This window comes from Oncorhynchus mykiss, chromosome 26 (assembly GCF_057628025.1).
Source record: "Oncorhynchus mykiss isolate SJ-2025 chromosome 26, ASM5762802v1, whole genome shotgun sequence".
Lineage (NCBI taxonomy): Eukaryota > Metazoa > Chordata > Actinopteri > Salmoniformes > Salmonidae > Oncorhynchus > Oncorhynchus mykiss.
Genome location: NC_143047.1, coordinates 17267918 through 17287883, shown reverse-complemented (window position 1 = coordinate 17287883; position 19966 = coordinate 17267918). Strand labels below are relative to the sequence as shown.

At 40.7% G+C, this 19966-nt stretch overlaps 1 protein-coding gene across 9 annotated transcripts in view; it reads left to right on the top strand.

The window, feature by feature from the left end:
• LOC110506490 (transcriptional enhancer factor TEF-1) overlaps positions 1-19966 on the top strand; it is a 60747-nt gene that overhangs the window by 605 nt on the left and 40176 nt on the right. For all 9 annotated transcript variants that reach the window (XM_021586137.3, XM_021586135.3, XM_021586136.3 and 6 more), the window contains exon 2: positions 37-163. The gene's annotated coding sequence lies outside the window, so the exon portion shown is untranslated. The remainder of the gene's footprint in view (positions 1-36; positions 164-19966) is intronic.

Sequence of the window (19966 nt, the reverse complement as noted above, 5' to 3'; positions counted from 1 at the left end):
TGACGGATCAAAATGTTGCTGTTTTCTTCTCCTTAGTTGGCTCAGCCGGGAGTTGGAGATTTCAGTGGAACATTTTCGGAGCAGTGCAAAAACATTCTGCTGAAAGACTTGTTGCTTCAACACCTTTGGTCGTGTATTTAATCAATCGTCCCTTGAAGTCACTGTAAGTATATTTTTTGTTATTTTATCTGTTTTAGGCTACAAAAATTCCATCAAATTCTTCGCATTCCATTTTCCATATGCGGGATTGATTCAACCGATCATAGGCAAGAATCTATCAATGTTGCCGAATTGATTAGATGTGTCTTTTAAGATTATTTTTGATCATCTTTGACAGTAGAATATTGTGGCCTACATTTAAACACATATTAGCCTACATTTAAACACATATTGCCCATGTGCCATCACAGTGTAGGATAGTGGGCCGGGCAACATACTTTTAGAGAATATAATTGATAAAGCACAATCTGTTACATTTACAAAATAATCTGAACATATAATTACATAGTTTTGGTGTTTTAGAGATAGTGGATGAAAACATTTGATATCTGTTTGGATTCAAAGCTAGGTTTTACTTGGCTTTCGGGCACTGTTGAAACGTTGCAAAAAAGAAAAATACCATTGCTACCCAGTTCTTATTTGCAACTCCCTTTGTCTGTTTAGTTTTTAAACAATTGGTAATTCAATATAGATTTGAACTATTTCAAAAATAAATTCTTACAAGTAGGTTATTGTGGGCTTTGAGCTATGTTTATGTCTGCTTCATTGCTCTGTTCGATCCTTGTTTTCCATATCCGCCTTTTTTCGGCATACATTGTTTCCTGCTCAGCTAAAATCTGAATAAGTCACAGGGACTGGGGTTGCATTATGTAGCCAAGGCCACTTCTATGTGTTACAAAGTTTCATCGCATCAGAAGAAACCGTGTGATCCGATGCCTATTAAATATAGGCCTATAACGTTAGTCCGTTAATCTCAGGAAAATCTTGATCAAGGTTAAGGGGGATTATGGAGCCATCTATTCCTTTAGAATTTCGTAATATACATGAATTACCTATAGGTTACACAGATGCGCAGCTGTTGCTATTTTAAGGATGAATTTGTTGCGGGAAACTTTGCACTGCCTTTTATTGTAGGCTGTGTGGATGTAGTGGTTTGCGCTGATGCTATTGCAGAGCTATGAAACATATGAATATTAATAGGTTATGTAGCCTGACTGCCCTCACTTGAACCAAATTCTAAACGTCATCAAGGTCACCACATCAGATACAATTCCAATATAGTTTGTCTGATATTTAAGCAAATATATTTTATAGAGTAGGCCTATGTAATTATTGTGTAATTAACTTATAGTGTTGTTTATAGTATCTCAAAGAATGTAAACCTTTCAATTATAACTGTATATGCTTGTTGGTGAATATAGAAGGTGAAATGTCTTGGTTATTTCTATGCATGGTGATATACACTTCATTCGTAACTAAACAAACCTAACTGCATGAGGGTATTCTTTGGCTGTGCAAGTTCTCTGCTATGGAGTGGAATTCAGCTCTTAATACAAGTTAGGGTTAACCCTAACCCTATTGTGTGATTGGGGAAAAACCTCTTTCTTGCAGTTAATTACCATCTTATATTTCAGTTTGTCTCCCTTGAAAATAGGGGCCAGCAAGATACAATGTGTTATTGGTTGATATTATAATTTACTACATTAAATAGGTTGACTTCTATCAGACTTAACCCCTGATATGTCATGATGTTGAGAAGTAAAGCTGCTTGCTGTAGGTGGGAAATTGGGAACAGCAATAGATGCTTTGTTTTCTGCTTATGCAACAAGTGGACCTGTTGGACATTAGCCTGCATGGCAATTTCAAGTGCAAGAATTGTACATGGTCTTTGCTTGACTCCATGTGTTTTTGCTTTTGAAATTGGGCTTATGAATTCCCATTTTACCAGATGATATCAGTTGAACCCCAAGTGTGTGTGAAGTTAAGAATTATTATAATTATCTGGAATTTCTCTTTTTCAAAAGTAATACCATATGTATGTTGAAACCCAATCACATAAACATATAATATTAATAAATAATAACAAGTCAATGTACATTATGGAAATATGCTACAGAGGCATTCAATAATGTATATCAGATGTATTACAGGTATTTTGAACTTGGCATTTAACACAGATAGACTGTAGCCTACTAAGCCCGTCCTCCCCCATTTCTGAACATAAGTGTTGCATAGTTTTTTGTTATAACATTCATTTAGCCCAAATGACTCATCGGACAGGTACAGTTGAAGTCGGAAGTTTACATACACTTTAGCCGCCAAATACATTTAAACTCAGTTTTTCACAATTCCTGACATTTAATCCTAATAAAAATTCCCTGTTTTAGGTCAGGTAGGATCACCATTTTATTTTAAGAATGTGAAATGACAGAATAATATTAGAGAGAATGATTTATTTCAGCTTTTATTTATTTCATCACATTCCCAGTGGGTCAGAAGTTTACATACACTCAATTAGTATTTGGTATCATTGCCTTTAAATTGTTTAACTTGGGTCAAACGTTTTGGGTAGCCTTCCAAAAGCTTCCCACAATAAGTTGGGTGAATTTTGGCCCATTCCTCCTGACAGAGTTGGTGTAACTGAGTCAGGTTTGTTGGCCTCCTTGCTGACACACGCTTTTTCAGTTCTGCCCATACATTTTCTATAGGATGGATGTCAGGGCTTTGTGATGGCCATTCCAATACCTTGACTTTGTTGTCCTTGAGCCATTTTGCCACAACATTGTCCACTTAACATGTTGCTTCAATATACAGTGCCTTGCGAAAGTATTCGGCCCCCTTGAACTTTGCGACCCTTTGCCACATTTCAGGCTTCAAACATAAAGATATAAAACTGTATTTAACAGTAAAAAACTGAAAAATTGGGCGTGCAAAATTATTCAGCCCCCTTAAGTTAATACTTTGTAGCGCCACCTTTTGCTGCGATTACAGCTGTAAGTCGCTTGGGGTATGTCTCTATCAGTTTTGCACATCGAGAGACTGACATTTTTTCCCATTTCCTCCTTGCAAAACAGCTCGAGCTCAGTGAGGTTGGATGGAGAGCATTTGTGAACAGCAGTTTTCAGTTCTTTCCACAGATTCTCGATTGGATTCAGGTCTGGACTTTGACTTGGCCATTCTAACACCTGGATATGTTTATTTTTGAACCATTCCATGGTAGATTTTGCTTTATGTTTTGGATCATTGTCTTGTTGGAAGACAAATCTCCGTCCCAGTCTCAGGTCTTTTGCAGACTCCATCAGGTTTTCTTCCAGAATGGTCCTGTATTTGGCTCCATCCATCTTCCCATCAATTTTAACCATCTTCCCTGTCCCTGCTGAAGAAAAGCAGGCCCAAACCATGATGCTGCCACCACCATGTTTGACAGTGGGGATGGTGTGTTCAGCTGTGTTGCTTTTACGCCAAACATAACGTTTTGCATTGTTGCCAAAAAGTTCAATTTTGGTTTCATCTGACCAGAGTACCTTCTTCCACATGTTTGGTGTGTCTCCCAGGTGGCTTGTGGCAAACTTTAAACAACACTTTTTATGGATATCTTTAAGAAATGGCTTTCTTCTTGCCACTCTTCCATAAAGGCCAAATTTGTGCAATATACACCTGATTGTTGTCCTATGGACAGAGTCTCCCACCTCAGCTGTAGATCTCTGCAGTTCATCCAGAGTGATCATGGGCCTCTTGGCTGCATCTCTGATCAGTCTTCTCCTTGTATGAGCTGAAAGTTTAGAGGGACGGCCAGGTCTTGGTAGATTTGCAGTGGTCTGATACTCCTTCCATTTCAATATTATCGCTTGCACAGTGCTCCTTGGGATGTTTAAAGCTTGGGAAATCTTTTTGTATCCAAATCCGGCTTTAAACTTCTTCACAACAGTATCTCGGACCTGCCTGGTGTGTTCCTTGTTCTTCATGATGCTCTCTGAGCTTTTAACGGACCTCTGAGACTATCACAGTGCAGGTGCATTTATACGGAGACTTGATTACACACAGGTGGATTGTAATTTATCATCATTAGTCATTTAGGTCAACATTGGATCATTCAGAGATCCTCACTGAACTTCTGGAGAGAGTTTGCTGCTCTGAAAGTAAAGGGGCTGAATCATTTTGCACGCCCTATTTTTCAGTTTTTGATTTGTTACAAAAAGTTTGAAATATCCAATAAATGTCGTTCCACTTCATGATTGTGTCCCACTTGTTGTTGATTCTTCACAAAAAAATACAGTTTTATATCTTTATGTTTGAAGCCTGAAATGTGGCAAAAGGTCGCAAAGTTCAAGGGGGCCGAATACTTTCGCAAGGCACTGTATCCACATCATTTTCCTGCCTCATGATGCCATCCATTTTTGTGAAGTGCACCAGTCCCTCCTGCAGCTAAGCATCCCCACAACATGATGCTGCCACCCCCGTGCTTCACGGTTGGGATGGTGTTCTTCGGCTTGCAAGCCTCCCCCTTTTTCCTCGAAACATAACGATGGTCATTATGGCCAAACAGTTCCATTTTTGTTTCATCAGACCAGAGGACATTTCTCCAAAAAGTACGATCTTTGTCCCCATGTGCAGTTGCAAACCGGAGTCTGGCTTTTTTTATGGCGGTTTGGAGCAGTGTTGAGCGGCCTTTCAGGATATGTTGATATAGGACTCGTTTTACTGTGGATATAGATACTTTTGTGCCTGTTTCCTCCAGCATCTTCACGAGGTCCTTTGCTCCATAAAAAAGCCAGATTATGTTTAGTAACTGCACATGGGGACAAAGAGCGTACTTTTTGGAGAAATGTCCTCTGGTCTGATGAAACAAAAATGGAACTGTTTGGCCATAATGACCATCGTTATGTTTCGAGGAAAAAGGGGGAGGCTTGCAAGCCCAAGAACACCATCCCAACCGTGAAGCACGGGGGTGGCAGCATCATGTTGTGGGGATGCTTTGCTGCAGGAGGGACTGGTGCACTTCACAAAATAGATAACATCATGAGGATGGAAAATTATGTGTATATATTGAAGCAACATCTCAAGACATCAGTCAGGAAGTTAAAGCTTGGTCGCAAATGGGTCTTCCAAATGGACAATGAGCCCAAGCATACTTCCAAAGTGGTGGCAAAATGGCTTAAGGACAACAAAGTCAAGGTATTGGTGTGGCCATCACAAAGCCCTGACCTCAATCCCATAGAAAATGTGTGGGCAGAACTGAAAAAGCGTGTGCGAGCAAGGAGGCCTACAGTTACACCAGTGGGAAGCTTTTGGAAGGCTACCCAAAACAGCTTGACCCAAGTTAAACAATTTAAAGGCAATGCTACCAAATACTAATTGAGTGTATGTAAACTTCTGACCCACAGGGAATGTGATGAAATAAATAAAAGCTGAAATAAATCATTCTCTCTACTATTATTCTGACATTTCACATTCTTAAAATGAAGTGGTGACCCTAACTGACCTAAGACAGGGAATTCGTACTATAATTAAATGTCAGGAATTGTGAAAAACTGAGTTTAAATGTATTTGGCTAAGGTGTATGTAAACTTCCGACTTCAACTGTAAGTTATATTCTTCAAGAATCAATGGGTATACAGTGCCTTCGGGAAGTTTTCTGACCCCTTGACTTTTTCCACATTTTGTTAGATTACAGCCTTATTCTAAATTTGATTAAATATATATTTTTTCTCAGCAATCTACACACAATGCCCAATAATGACAAAGTATTCCGACCCTTTGCTATGAGACTCGAAATTGAGCTCCGGTGCATCCTCTTTCCATTGATCATCCTTGAGATGTTTCTACAACTTGATTTGAGTCCACCTGTGGAAAATTCAATTGATTGAACATGATTTGGAAAAGCGCACACCTGTGTATATAAGGTCCCACAGTTGACAGTGTATGTCAGATCAAAAACCAAGGGTACCAAAACATTTCTGCTGTATTGAAGGTCCCCAAGAACACAGTGGCCTCCATCATTCTTAAATGGAACATGTTTGGATCAACCAAGTCTCTTCCTAGAGCTGGCCGCCCGGCCGAACTGAGCAATTGGGGGAGAAGGGCCTTGGTCAGGGAGGTAACCAAGAAACTGTTGGTCACTCTGACAGAGCTCTAGAGTTCCTCAGTGGAGATGGGAGAACCTTCCAGAAGAACAGCCATCTCTGCAGCACTCCACCGATCAGGCCTTTATGGTAGTGTGACCAGGCGGAAGCCACTCCTCAGTAAAAGGCACGTGACAGCCTTCTTGGAGTTTGCCGAAAGACATCTAAAGACTCTCAGACCATGAGAAACAAGATTTTTTAGTCTGATGAAACCAAAATGGAACTCTTTGGCCTGAATGCCAAATGTCACGTCTGGAGGAAACCTGACACCATCCCTACGGCGAAGCATGGTGGTGGCAGCATAATACTGTGGGGATGTTTATCAGCGGCAGGGACTGGGAGACTAGTCAGGATCGAGGCAAAGATTAAAGGAGCAAAGTACAGAGAGATCCTTGATGAAAACCTGCTCCAGAGCGCTCAGGACCTCAGACCGGGTTGAAGGTTCAAATTCAAACAGGACAATGACCCTAAGTACACAGCCAAGACAATGCAGGAGTGGCTTCATTTGCACACACTGTATACAGATTTTCTATTGTGTTATTGACTTTACGTTTGTTTATCCCATGTGTAACTCTGTGTTGTAGTTTTTTTGTCGCACTGCGTTGCTTTATCTTGACCAGGTCGCAGTTCTCAGTTGGCCTACCTGGTTAAATAAAGGTGAAATACATTTTTTATTTTTTTTAGTCTCTGAATGTCCTTGAGTGGCCCAGACAGAACTCGGACATGAACCTGATCGAACATCTCTGGAGAGATCTGAAAATAGCTGTACAGCAATGCTCCCTGTCCAACCTGACAGAGCTTGAGAGGTTCTGCAGAGAATGGGAGAAACTCCCCAAATACAGGTATGCCAAGCTTGTAGCGTCATACGCAAGAAGACTCGAGGCTGTAATCGCTGCCAAAGGTGCTTCAACAAAGTACAGAGTAAATGGTCTGAATACTTATGTAAATTTGATATTTCAGTTTTTTGTTTCAATAAATTTGCAAAAAAGAATAAAACCTGTCTTTGCTTTGTCATTATGGGGTATTGTGTGTAGATTGATGAGGGGGAAAACAATTTAATACATTTTAGAATAAGGCTGTAACGTAACAATGTGGAAATAGTCAAGAGATCTGAATACTATCCGAATGCACGGTATATCATTAATTTATCATTTAAAAAATGAATGTAGCAACTAATGATTCTAGCTTTAAAACATGCTCCAAAATGTGAGTTTTTGAACCTCAACATGCAGTAGTTGTACGCAGACCACCTCTCTCTGAATACACATGCCTTTTTATAGATCCCACCGCTGTACTGTTTTGGCTAGGAATGTGGAAGTCTCAGGGCCGGGAAAAGAAGAATATAGTCTTTCACTTGTGAAATGTGGGGAGAATATGTGCATTGCTGAGGCATTGAGTGGATTGGATTACTTCTGGGAGCAGAGAGAGACCCATTGTCTTTCCTGTTGTCAAGACTGAATGTGTGCGAGGCTGTTGAGCTGCTGAGCGCCAACAAGCCCGTTCTCATTGACATCTGCTTGGGTCATTTTCTGCACCTGTATGAAAAAAATGCAAATATCAACATTTGCTCTAGCTTGTACTGCTCTGAGATTTCATGCCAACGACCATTAGTCAACTTGTGGTTCTACATCCTGGCCAGGCTATTGTTATGTCAAAAACAGGCTGTACTGGCTTTGGCACCATATGACTCTTGTATGCTTCCGATAAGCTATCTGTTCCCTTGCTATATCATTTAATATGCCTCATATTTTATTCACCAGCTGTTGTAGGACAGTGTGTGTGTGAGTCATTGTAGGCGATGTGCACATAGGTGATTTCGTCTTACCATGAAATTCCTGGCCTAGAATTGTACTTCAATGTTTACTAAGCATAAATGTTGAAGCGAACCACAAATACATTCATAGTTATTGTAAACAAGTTCACCTAGTCAAGGCATCAGTAGGTATGACTGAACCACACATGGGCATTACCACATAATTTACAATTAGCAAGCTTGTTTTTCCCTCTGTGGTCATGGGTCATTGTGAAGATGTAAACTGTAGTGGGATACAGCCCAAAGCAAACAGGCATGTCCTGTCGTTTTAATGTTCCACTAAGTCATAATTTCCTATTAAAATCCATCTGCGGTCAAAACTAATTCAGAGTTATCACAGGCAAAAGAATGCCATGGAAACCGTTGGATCTTTGAGTGTGTTGGTTTTGTGCAGGGGGATTGTACTTGGGCTGGTGCCACATGTCAAGTTTTCCTTCACAATGCCATTTTATGTATTCATTTATTAGTAAAGGTTGGCATGGAAGAAATGTTATTTTCTTCAGAAAATCTATTCTTGTTCGATCCTCTTACATTTGTTGCATTCTTTAAGAAATGGAAACAGCTGTTAGGAATAAATGCCTAAACATATCAAAAGCACAATTAGGAATACCCAATAAATATTTTATATTCCTGCATGATAACAGTCTGAGAAATGCCTTGAGGGAATCTGAATGGCACAAAGCATTCCTTTATCTAATCAAGGGAAGAATTGATGAAATGAAAGGATGCTGCTTTTGTTATAGCTACACAAAACAGGAGGAGTAGGGCGAGTATAAGAGATGTGATCTGTAATTTAATCTGGACACAGGGTCGTTAATTGTGTAATTACATCCAGACATTTAGCAGGGGAGGGACTCATCGTCACATCAATGTGTCTGTGATCGGATAGCATGCTTCGCTAAAACACACTACCGTACTGCTGGGTTCCAGTCACTCTGTACCCTGAGGTAAACTCTGTTCTAGAAAGAGAATTTTGCAGTATGGCCTGCTGCTCAACAGTTTCAGTAAGGCCTCAGAGAGGCCGATGTAGAGTGCCACCAAAAAGGAAAAGCTGGCTCAAAGCCACTGACGTCATCTAAGTAAATCTGCTTCAGGACTGCAGTCATAAAATGACTGCCAGCTAGAGTGCACTTTGGCCTTGTCAACCACCTTTGCAAGTGTAATTCACTTTTTCTACATATGTATAATTATGGCAAACAGCTTTTGTATTCATTTGTTTGTCCCACTTTGTCTGTTGGTATATTGACCTTTACCTCATCATATGTTAATTTTCAAAAGGTCCAAAGCACTTTCTCCCTAGATAAGTCAAAGAGTCAATGAAACCTTGAAAAACAAAGTTGTAGAGTATTATACTGCCATACTGTTGCAGGAAATCTGGGGGAAATAAGAAGGAAAGAGAAACATAAAATGTAAGAGCTTTCCTCATCTTTAGAAGTCATACAGTAAAGAAACCACTGTTTCAGCACTGTACAATTATAGTCTCATAATTCGTACCATATGTCAGCCTCAGTCAGTTTCTCAGGAAAGCAAATAATGTTGATACAAATTCTGTCTTAATCACGTCTTATTAAACTGTAATGATTTGGAAGTTGGGATTGGGAAATTGTTATGAGTACCTTCCCTGCTTTCACATTCTCCTAACTCTTCTTTTTTTGCATGGGGAAAAAGTCATTTAAACGAGCTCCCACATGACCAGACACACATGAGAAGCAATATCTAATCCATGAATCATTAGATGAGTCAGTTCCTGAAACCACTATAAACCTTCAAGCTGTTGGCCACAGCCGAAATCAGGAAATCCAGGCTTCAATAACTTCCTTTCCCAGTGCAGGGTATGCTAGTGGTTTAGTGCCCACTAGCAATAGGAAGATGTACGCCTGTGGAACAAAGGCCCTCAGTCACTTCATTTACTGAAACTGTTTATAATTTGTGGTCTGTATTCAAATGTGGGCTGTCCAGGCTCTCTGGCACCGTATTCCCCAGTCCTCTCCTGTAATAAATCCCTACAAGGCCTTTCATTAATTGCTGCTGTATTGTTATCATGGCCGACAGAGATCAGGCAGGCTCGCTCTGCCCTGAAGCTGTCCTGGATTCAGCCGAGGCACAGATAGACTTTGGGTGAGCTCCCAACATTAGTATGCACTCTGTGCCCAGTGAATGAGTTTGAACTCTAGCCCGAAGCACAGCTTTCGTAGGTTTCTTTACGGCTTAGATCTATGTGTATGTAAATACTTCTGTAAGCATGTTTGGCTGGGAAAGCTGGGCCCAATATGATTGCACCTCGTAAACAGTTGAATTGCTCCGTCTGAGGACCATACAGTACATTTTGCTTTGGTCCATTTTTGCGTTGATGCTGGATGTGGCTATGGACTACAGCATGTTGAGACATTCCTTGCATTTATTGAAGATGTTGTCTCAAAATGTTCTGACAAAGTTGTGTTTTGGTGTTGTTTTGCCCTGACAAGTAAATAATTTTACAAGGTAAGCACTTCAATAGAGTTCCCCGCCTTACATTTTGGGCTTCAAATACGGAAATGATCATTGTCAATGTGAAACTTAGTTTCTTTCAATAGTTCAATGGTTTTTTGTTTGTGTACACTGCTTGCTTAATTGGAAACGCTCATGAAATGAATTAAAGCTTTGTGCTGAAGTTGGATGAAAAAATCAGTTGAGTAAATCAGAGTTTGAGAAAACCTTGAGTGAGGTTTGAGCTTTTGTTTGACACTGGCAGATTTATATGGTATTTGTTTCGTACAGTGACTCAACATGTACTTAACTAAGTCGGGTCAACAATACATTTTCTCCATCAAATTACCTTGGAGCTTCATGGGGACGATGTGTCACATCTGGCCAAGCCTTCCTTTAAGTACCAATAAACTGGACAGTGTCCGACACACAATGAACATCAAACAAAATAGTTTCTCGAAAATTCAATTTTACCCTTCTGCCGGTAGCACCTTGGTAGTAGGGGCTGGTTTATGGCAGATGGAGGCCCAAACAGATATCCTTTCTGAGATGGAGGCATCCGTGATGGTGAGTGTGGTGTGGAGGAGCTGGATGCAGATGGTGGTCTTCATGCTCATCACTGATTAGTTTTTTTCATGCCAATCCACAGTGTCCTGACTGAGCCCGCGCCCAGCCTGAAGCCCCCAGACTGCTCTACTCTCATAACTGTCAGGGGATCCTTTATCTGCCAGACGTTTATTTACAGCTTTCATTTCCTGCGCTTTATGTGCTCCCCCTTCTCTCCTCACTAGTGTGACGCGACCATGAGCAGACGTTGGAATGCCCTGCATATTTGTGACAAACAGAAGTTTATTGCGTCGAATGCATTGATTTCCAACATTGTTGCGGTTGGATGGCATGTTTTTATGTCATGGATTAGTAGTTCATCATTTCTGACGTGAAGAATGTATCATGGGCACATTTTTTAGAAGATCCTTTGCTAATTTTCTGAATAGACATCTACAGTAAAAGACTGGTCCCCTGCACTCCCACTGTATCTGATGTGATGCCCAGGTCTAGAAGGTGCTACTTGATTCTGATACGTCGTGAGGCAGGTGGGGACTGGGAGAGCTTCTTTGACAGCGCCTGTAAATCAATCCCATTCTCTACCGAGTAGAGATTGATCCCCGAGTGGCTGGCCCGTTGGTCGGGCGCTGGGCGGCGGGCTCCAGACCTCACATTTGAGTGGGATATTATCAGACAGATTCACTGCACCCAAGCCTGCTGGTTTAAAGAGGCATGAAATAAACGCTTGGCCGTTGCCAATAACAGAGGGAGCATTACCGAGCTACTCTACTGAACCTTTTGCTCTCTGCATTGGGAGATTGGTATTGAAAACCTTGTTCATTCATTTATCAGCACTCCATACCCAGCAGATTTATTCATGAAACCTGGAGAAAAATCCAATACTACGTAGATCAATCGGTTTGTCCCTGTGTACGGCAAGACATTCTTGTGTTCCCCTGCCCACCTTGTCATTTTCCTCTCCTTAAAGAGGCTACAGCAGAACAAATATCGTGCCTGTTTCAGAAAGAATAGATGTCTAACAGAAGAAGCCTCTTATTTCTATGTTGCTGGGTGTGTTCATCTAAGAAATGTAAAGACAAGCTTTCTGAATGTTTGAATCATTTCATGAATGTTCTATTACTTTATATCTCAAGGTCCATACCGTACTACAGAAAGGGTTTCTGCTCGTCATTCTTGATACATGCCATTCCAGTTACAATGAACATGTTTTGATGAAGCAAACTGTAAATGGAATCTCAGTAATGTCCCATCATGGTAATATGCATAATTGGATATGTTTTGTTCCAAACATGAGGGCTTTGGCATACATTCAACATTACTGAAATAATTATCCAAAGCCCATGGTACGCCTTTAAAACTCACAGCGACCATTGAGTTTTGTAATCACATGGTAATTATAGTTCTCCACAGTGCAGGCTTAACTACTAGGGGTCATTATGGGGTGCGCAAAAGCCATTCACAGGATCATTATTGCACCCTCTGAGATAACAGCACAAAAGGACTCCACATGGAAAATTACATTTGAGACCTCTCATCTGCTATTTCATTACCCAGGTCTGTATGATCGGTGAAATGGGTTCTTTTAATTTAAGGAGCTGGATTCCAACTTAGCGTGAACGAGAGTGGTTTATGTAATCTGCCGATAAGTGTCATCTCCCATAATGCCATGTCACAACTATGGCCCAACCCTTGCCAATGCATTCACTTGTTGCCCACTTTTGTCCTTATCTCGCTAATAAGACCATTTCCATGGTTCCGACCTTGGTGTGAAAGGAGTATGCAATTATCTGTTAAGGCCCCAAGTGTTTCTACAGGTGACATTCCAACCTCTCTTTGGCCGGGATAATTAGTGTTCAGATTCTCAGACACTAGGAGACCAGCTCAATAGGAAACCTCACAGTCCCCATGGACCTCTCACATCTCAGGACAGTAATGGCTCTAGAGTACCTCTGTGGAGATGGGAGAACCTTCAACCATCTGATTGATGCCACATGGTGTTGAAGACCAGGCATCTGGGGACAGAGATGGAGAGATGGAATCTGGGCATATGTATGAATTCTGTGGTGTACTCACTCAGTCCATGTTTCAGAAGTATTTAACATCTTTTAGTTCTCTAATTATCACGTTATTACCTTCAAATCAAATTTGAATGGTCACATGTGCCAAATACAACAGGTGTAATAGACTTTACAGTGAAAAGCTTACTTACGAGCCCATTCCCAACAACGCAGAGTTAAAAAGTAAAATAACCTTCTAACAGCATCCGTAATGGCTGTTCTAACTTGTGGGCCTGGTGGCTACTGAAGGTTTTGTGATAAACAAGGTGTAACATGGTGTCCTGGGGATATGTGGAGTCTATGAACACCAGTAACAGGAATACACAAGGAGATGGGTATGTTCCATGACAGCCTGTGTGATGAGGTGATAACGATTCCCACTACCACAGAGCCTTCTGCAGGAATAAAAGATCCCGGACCCACTCAGCAGAGAGTGAGCAGACGCAACAAAATATGCACACTCTCACACAGATGTGTGCCATATAAATGTGAAAGGTCGGTGGAGGTTGAAAAGGGCTTCTTTTTTAGGTTAGCTTAATTGAATAGACATTTTATGATTGTAGTTTGTAGAAATCCTTTTGAATTGATGCAAGAACCTTAATCATATTCCTTGGCAATAACCTTATTCACAAGAAGCTTGTTTTAAAACATATGGGTTGGAATGTACTCAACATAGTTGTACCGTAAAGGAAATGTCAAACCAAGCCATATAGGGTTTGGGTTGGGAGTTTATAAGGGTTACAAAGACATTGGAATCAGAGTGTATAAAATATTAGGAACACCTTTTTCCATGACATAAACTGACCAGGTGAATCCAGGTGAAAGCTATGATCCCTTATTGATGTCACTTGTTAAATCCACTTCAATCAGTGTAGATGAAGGGGAGGAGACAGGTTAAAACTTTATTTTAAAGTCTTGAGACAATTGAGACATGGATTGTGTATGTGTGCCAATCAGAGGGTGAATGGGCAGACAAAATATTTAAGTTCCTTTGTACGTGGTATGGTAGTAGGTGCCAGGCGCATCGGTTTGTGTCAAGAACTGCAACGCTGCTGGGTTTTTCACGCTCAACAGTTTCCCGTGTGTATCAAGAATGGTCCACCACCCAAAGGATATCCAATCAACTTTACACAACTGTGGGAAGCATTGGAGTCAACATGCCCTGACAACTCAATATTAGGAAGGTGTTCCTAATGTTTTGTATACTCAGTGTAGATGTTTATTATCTGTCCAAAAGTAATATTGTTGTAGTTGTATTGTCATTCCTAAGGGAAAGCAGGACACATGAAAACTTTCAATTATGCAAAGAATGTCTCCCTCTTCTGCATGTTGTACATTTGACAATCTCAAACTTTGTTCTGTAGTGGTTTCCTTTGTTTAGGGAAATCTCTTTCCTCCATCTTTTCCAATGACCTTGAGAGAGCTTGACACGTAAAAAGTGAAATTCAATGATTGTCAACATCTTTTGAATTGTCCATCCTATATTAATAGTGCAGTGAGCCGAGTCTTTGTATCTTTGGATAGCACTATTGCCTTTGGAGTTCCAGTAAGTGAGTTTTTGGTAAGCACCCAGATTAGACAGTTCACTTCTCTAGGGACTAAACATATCAATCATGATATAGATTGTGCCATGTTTTATTACAGAATAGGGTTTACAAAACCCGGTATTTCCCATCAAAACCGGAAGTGTCATTCAAAAGCATTATAAAGCATGTCTAGATTTGATTGGAGCTTTGGTCAGCATGAAAATTCAAACCTGATACTACCTGAGCCTGATGAGACATATATTAACCACATTTAATGAGAGACTACATTAACGACATTTAATGAGCCCAAGCCCCCCAAAAAACAAATGCTGTTATCTAAGCACACAGTGCCTTCGGAAAGTATTCAGACTCCTTGACTTTTACCACATTTTGTTAAATTACAGCCTTATTCTAAAATTGATTTTTTTTAAATCCTCATCAATCTTCACACAATACCCAATAATGACAAAGCAAAAACAGGTTTTTAGAAATGTTTGCACATCTATTACAAATAAAAAAACAGAAATGCCTTATTTACTTAAGTATTCAGACTCTTTGCTATGAGACTCGAAATCGAGCTTTGGTGCATCCTGTTTCAATGGATCACTCTTGAGATGTTTCTACAACTTGATTATAGTCCACCTGTGGTAAATTCATTTGATTGGACATGATTTGGAAAGGCACACACCTGTCTATATAAGGTCCCACATTTGACTGTGGATGTCAGAGCAAAAACCAAGCCATGAGATCAAAGGAATTGTCCGTAGAGCGCCAAGACAGGATTGTATAGAGGCACAGGTCTGGGGAAGGGTACCAAAACATTTCTGCAGCATTGAAGGTCCCCAAGAACACAGTGGCCTCCATCATTCTTAAATGGAAGACATTTGGAACCACCAAGACTCTTCCTAGAGCTGGCCGCTCGCCCAAACTGAGCAATCGGGAGAGAAGGGTCTTGTTCAGGGAGGTGACCAAGAACCCGTTGGTCACTCTGACAGAGCTCTAGAGTACCTCTGTGGAGATGGGAGAACCTTCCAGAATCTCTGCAGCAGTGCACCAATCAGGCCTTTATGGTAGAGTGGCCAGACGGAAGCCACTCCTCAGTAAAAGGCACATGACAGCCCACTTGGAGTTTGCCAAAAGGCATTTAAAGACTTTCATACCATGAGAAACAAGATTCTCTGGTCTGATGAAACCCAGATTGAACTCCTTTGGTCTGAATGCCAAACATCACGTCTGGTGGAAACCTGGCACAGTCCCTACGGTGAAGCATGCTGGTGGCAGAATCATGCTGTGGGGATGTTTTTCAGCGGCAAGGACTGGGAGACTAGTTAGGATCGAGGCAAAGATGAACGGAGCTAAGTACAGAGAGCTCTTTGATGAAAACCAGCTCCAGAGCTCTCAGGACCTCAGACTGGGGCGAAGGTTCACCTTCCAGCAGGACAACGACCCTAAGCACACAGCCAAGACAACGCAGGAGTTGAATGTCTCTGAATGTCCTTGAGTGTCACAACCAGAGCCTGAATTAAACTTGATCGAACCTGACCGATCACTGGAGAGACCTGAAAATAGCTGTGCAGCAACGCTCCCCATCCAACCTGACAGAGCTTGAGAGGATCTGCAGAGAAGAATGGGAGAAACTCCCCAAATATTGGTGTGCCAAGCTTGTAGTGCCATACCCAAGAAGACTCAATACTGTAATCGCTGCCAAAGGTGCTTCAACAAAGTACTGACTAAAGGGTCTGAACACTTATGTAAATGTATATTTCAGTTTTCTATTTTTTATAAATCAGCAACATTTCTAAAAACCTGTTTTTGCTTTGTCATTATGAGGTATTGTGTGTAGATTGATGAGGGAAAACACGATTTTATCAATTTTAGAATAAGGCTGTAACCTAACAAAATGGGGGAAAAAGTAAAGTGATCTGGATACTTTCCGAATGCACTTTATATGACACATTACTCAAGACAGAAAAACATAAAAGCCCATAGATGTAGCTAGCTATATGCTCTCTTGGGTAAATAAATTAAACTAGCTCCAGTAGGCTAATATTTTTTATTGTGAACTGTATTACTGTATTGTTCTATACTGTTTTAAATGGATTGGAATTACGCACATCGTTCAAACCATGATAAAGCAGGGGAGAACATACGATTCTGGTGCAGCACATGTGGCCTACAAAGTTACAAGTATAGGCTAGCGAATTTGATTTGAATTTTGAAATATAATAGGGTCTATTTTTCAAATTAGTAGGCTGACGCATATATACAGTGGGGCAAAAAAGTATTTAGTCAGCCACCAATTGTGCAAGTTCTCCCACTTAAAAAGATGAGAGAGGCCTGTGATTTTCATTATAGGTACACTTCAACTATGACAGACAAAATGAGAAAAAAAAGTCCAGAAAATCACATTGTAGGATTTTTTATGTATTTATTTGCAAATTATGGTGGAAAATAAGTATTTGGTCAATAACAAAAGTTTCTCAATACTTTGTTATATGTATTTGGTCACCTACAAACAAGCAAGATTTCTGGCTCTCACAGACCTTCTTTAAGAGGCTCCTCTGTCCTCCACTCGTTACCTGTATTAATGGCACCTGTTTGAACTTGTTATCAGTATAAAAGACACCTGTCCACAACCTCAAACAGTCACACTTTTTTTTTTCTCACCTATAATGAAAATTACAGGCCTCTCTCATCTTTTTAAGTGGGAGAACTTGCACAATTGGTGGCTGACTAAATACTTTTTTGCCCCACTGTCTAGGGTTATATATCAATCTAAAACACAATTATATATTTTGGATGCAATTTGAATGGAATAGATGGAGAGAGACAGAATGCGAGAGAGTGCATGCGTGTGCACTGATTTAAGCAACGATATTCAAGTGATAGGCTTTTTTTTTAAACTCAGCTTTAAAACTCTGCTTAAATAGCAGCTACAATTTAAAAAATTATAATCTTTACAATTTAAAAAACAAGCTGACCCACGAAAGCCAGATGGAGATGGGTAAATTAGACGTGCATTTGGTCTTTATATTACTGTAACATAGACTATGCTGCAGCAAATGTAGGCCTACCTGTTACAATGATGAGTTACCATGATGAGATGATAGGCCTACCTGCATTTTGAACTGCGCTCCATATTGAGATGGGCTGTCTGCCCCCACCCTCAGCGTTGATTCATCATGCAGAGGCCGTAGAGAAGACAGATTTAGACATCACATATCATTTAACAGTTCCATTTCACGCCATGCTGTTCATATAAATCATTTATTATAATTTAGCGCTTTCTCTTAGTTATTTATCCCGGGAAAAGGGAGTGGTTTTGGCGGTAAATCCCGGTAAATCTCAGTAACCGGGTTCCCACCATTTAACCATATCACTGAACTCTCTGCGTTATAAGTTGTCATTTTCTTTGTTTATGCATGTTGATAAATTGATTTTTGTCCTGATTCGCTCTATCACTCTCTTGCTTTCTCACTTTCATTTTTCTATCATTCTCTCTCTCTCTCTCTCTCTCTCTCTCGCTCTCTCTCTCCCTCTCTCTCTTTCTCGCTCTCTGTCTCCCTCCTTTCTTGCTCTCGCTCTCTTTCTCTCTCCCGCTCTGTCTCCCTCCTTTCTTTCTCTCTCTCTTTCTCTCACTGTCTCTCTCTCTCTCCCTCTTTATCTCTCTTGTGTAATAATGGATGAGACACATCAGTGCCTTATCATCCAACCCGAACAGATACCAGAAATCCTGCCATCAAACAATAGCCACGTGGTGTATCCTGTTAAGCTTCCATCGTTTTTTTTACACTTCCAAATCCCCAATCCTGGAACTGTTGGTGTGTGTGTGTGTGTGTGTGTGTGTGTGTGTGTGTGTGTGTGTGTGTGTGTGTGTGTGTGTGTGTGTGTGTGTGTGTGTGTGTGTGTGTGTGTGTGTGTGTGTGTGTGTGTGTGTGTGTGTGTGTGTGTGTGTGTGTGTGTGTAGATGTCTGTGAGTTGTGAAAGAGGCGTGTAGGGGCACATCCTGGCTGAATTGATTGGGGAGACTTTTCAGAGAGGGGTACAGCCTCAGGAGAACCTGTGAACACACACACAGATACAATGAACGCAACCTTTTGGCGAGGAAAGCTATTGAACTCCACTATGATATTATAAGCACATTAATAAAAAATTATATAAACATGGGCCTGGCTTATGACCGTGCCACCGAGATTTAAAAGCATAGAATTTGCCATCCACAGTGTTAGGCTCTTAGAGGAGGGAAATCCTCGTTTCCAATTTTATGTTAGAGTAGACACGATGCAAGAAATCATCCATTGTATGTGAAGAGGGTTACAGGAATATGTGTGAGGAGAAAAGTACACACTTTGGGTACACACTGTTGTTTCATCATTGATTCGATTTTTGGAAATGCAATTTATCAAATTAATTTAAAGTGGTCGCATTATAGTCATCACATACTTTTCATGTGGGGTTTTGTTGATGTCTTGTTCTTGTCCATTAGTCTTGTCATTATGATGACTGGAACAGTTGGGTTTAGTTGAGTTGGGAATTTGATTAGAGTTTTACAGAAACATTTCCAGACATTCAATTAACTGTAATGACTCACAAAAGCCACAATGCTCTTTACCTGCTGAAGGTTGCAGGTGTTCGTATTTCGCATTTTTGTACTATTACGCAGAAATATATGAATGGAGCCAGATTGAGAAGCTCCCATCTACCATACAGTTCCGTTATTACAGCCAATTGCATTTTTATTAAGCATCTTTCTGCTTGGCATGCTGTAGGGCAGCTAATGCAATGTTGCTCTGCAAGTCTAGCTCCATAATTTTATTGAAAAGTGTGCAGCAAATACCTGCTTATAGTCCATCATTAGTGCACACCAGATTAAATTATCAGGTTTGTTGGTGGGCTATTTTGTTTTGAATGATGTACGATCGAGAGAAAGCGCCTCTCCCTGGGTGGGAATGGGATTTGTCTGTAGCCTATGGTGTCCTTGTTCTGGGTATGTCTGAAATGCTTTCCCTGCTTTGAGAGCGAGGTGTAGCGACAGCAGCCCAGCCACAGTATATTGTTGCATGACTAATCTCTGTCTCCCATCTGCCACTGGGGCCTGGACAAACATCACCACTTCAGCATCATCTGGAGACATATTGCACTAATCGCAACACTCGTCACTCTCCCGGTCCAAACACACAGCCAGCTCAGCATAGCATACCTGTTATGGCTAAAGCACACAGGCACATTCTCCTCTGTGTGTATTTATACAGAAGGCTGTGTAACATAGACTAAATATTAGAGACACACTCGTTTGATTGCTGTAAAATGTTCTTAACAACACAGTAAGTCTGTTAGGTTGCTATGCTCTTGGCATGGTGTGCATTTGGATTTGGCTCAGTTCAGCTGCATCATGTTGTATTGGTGAATTTCTTT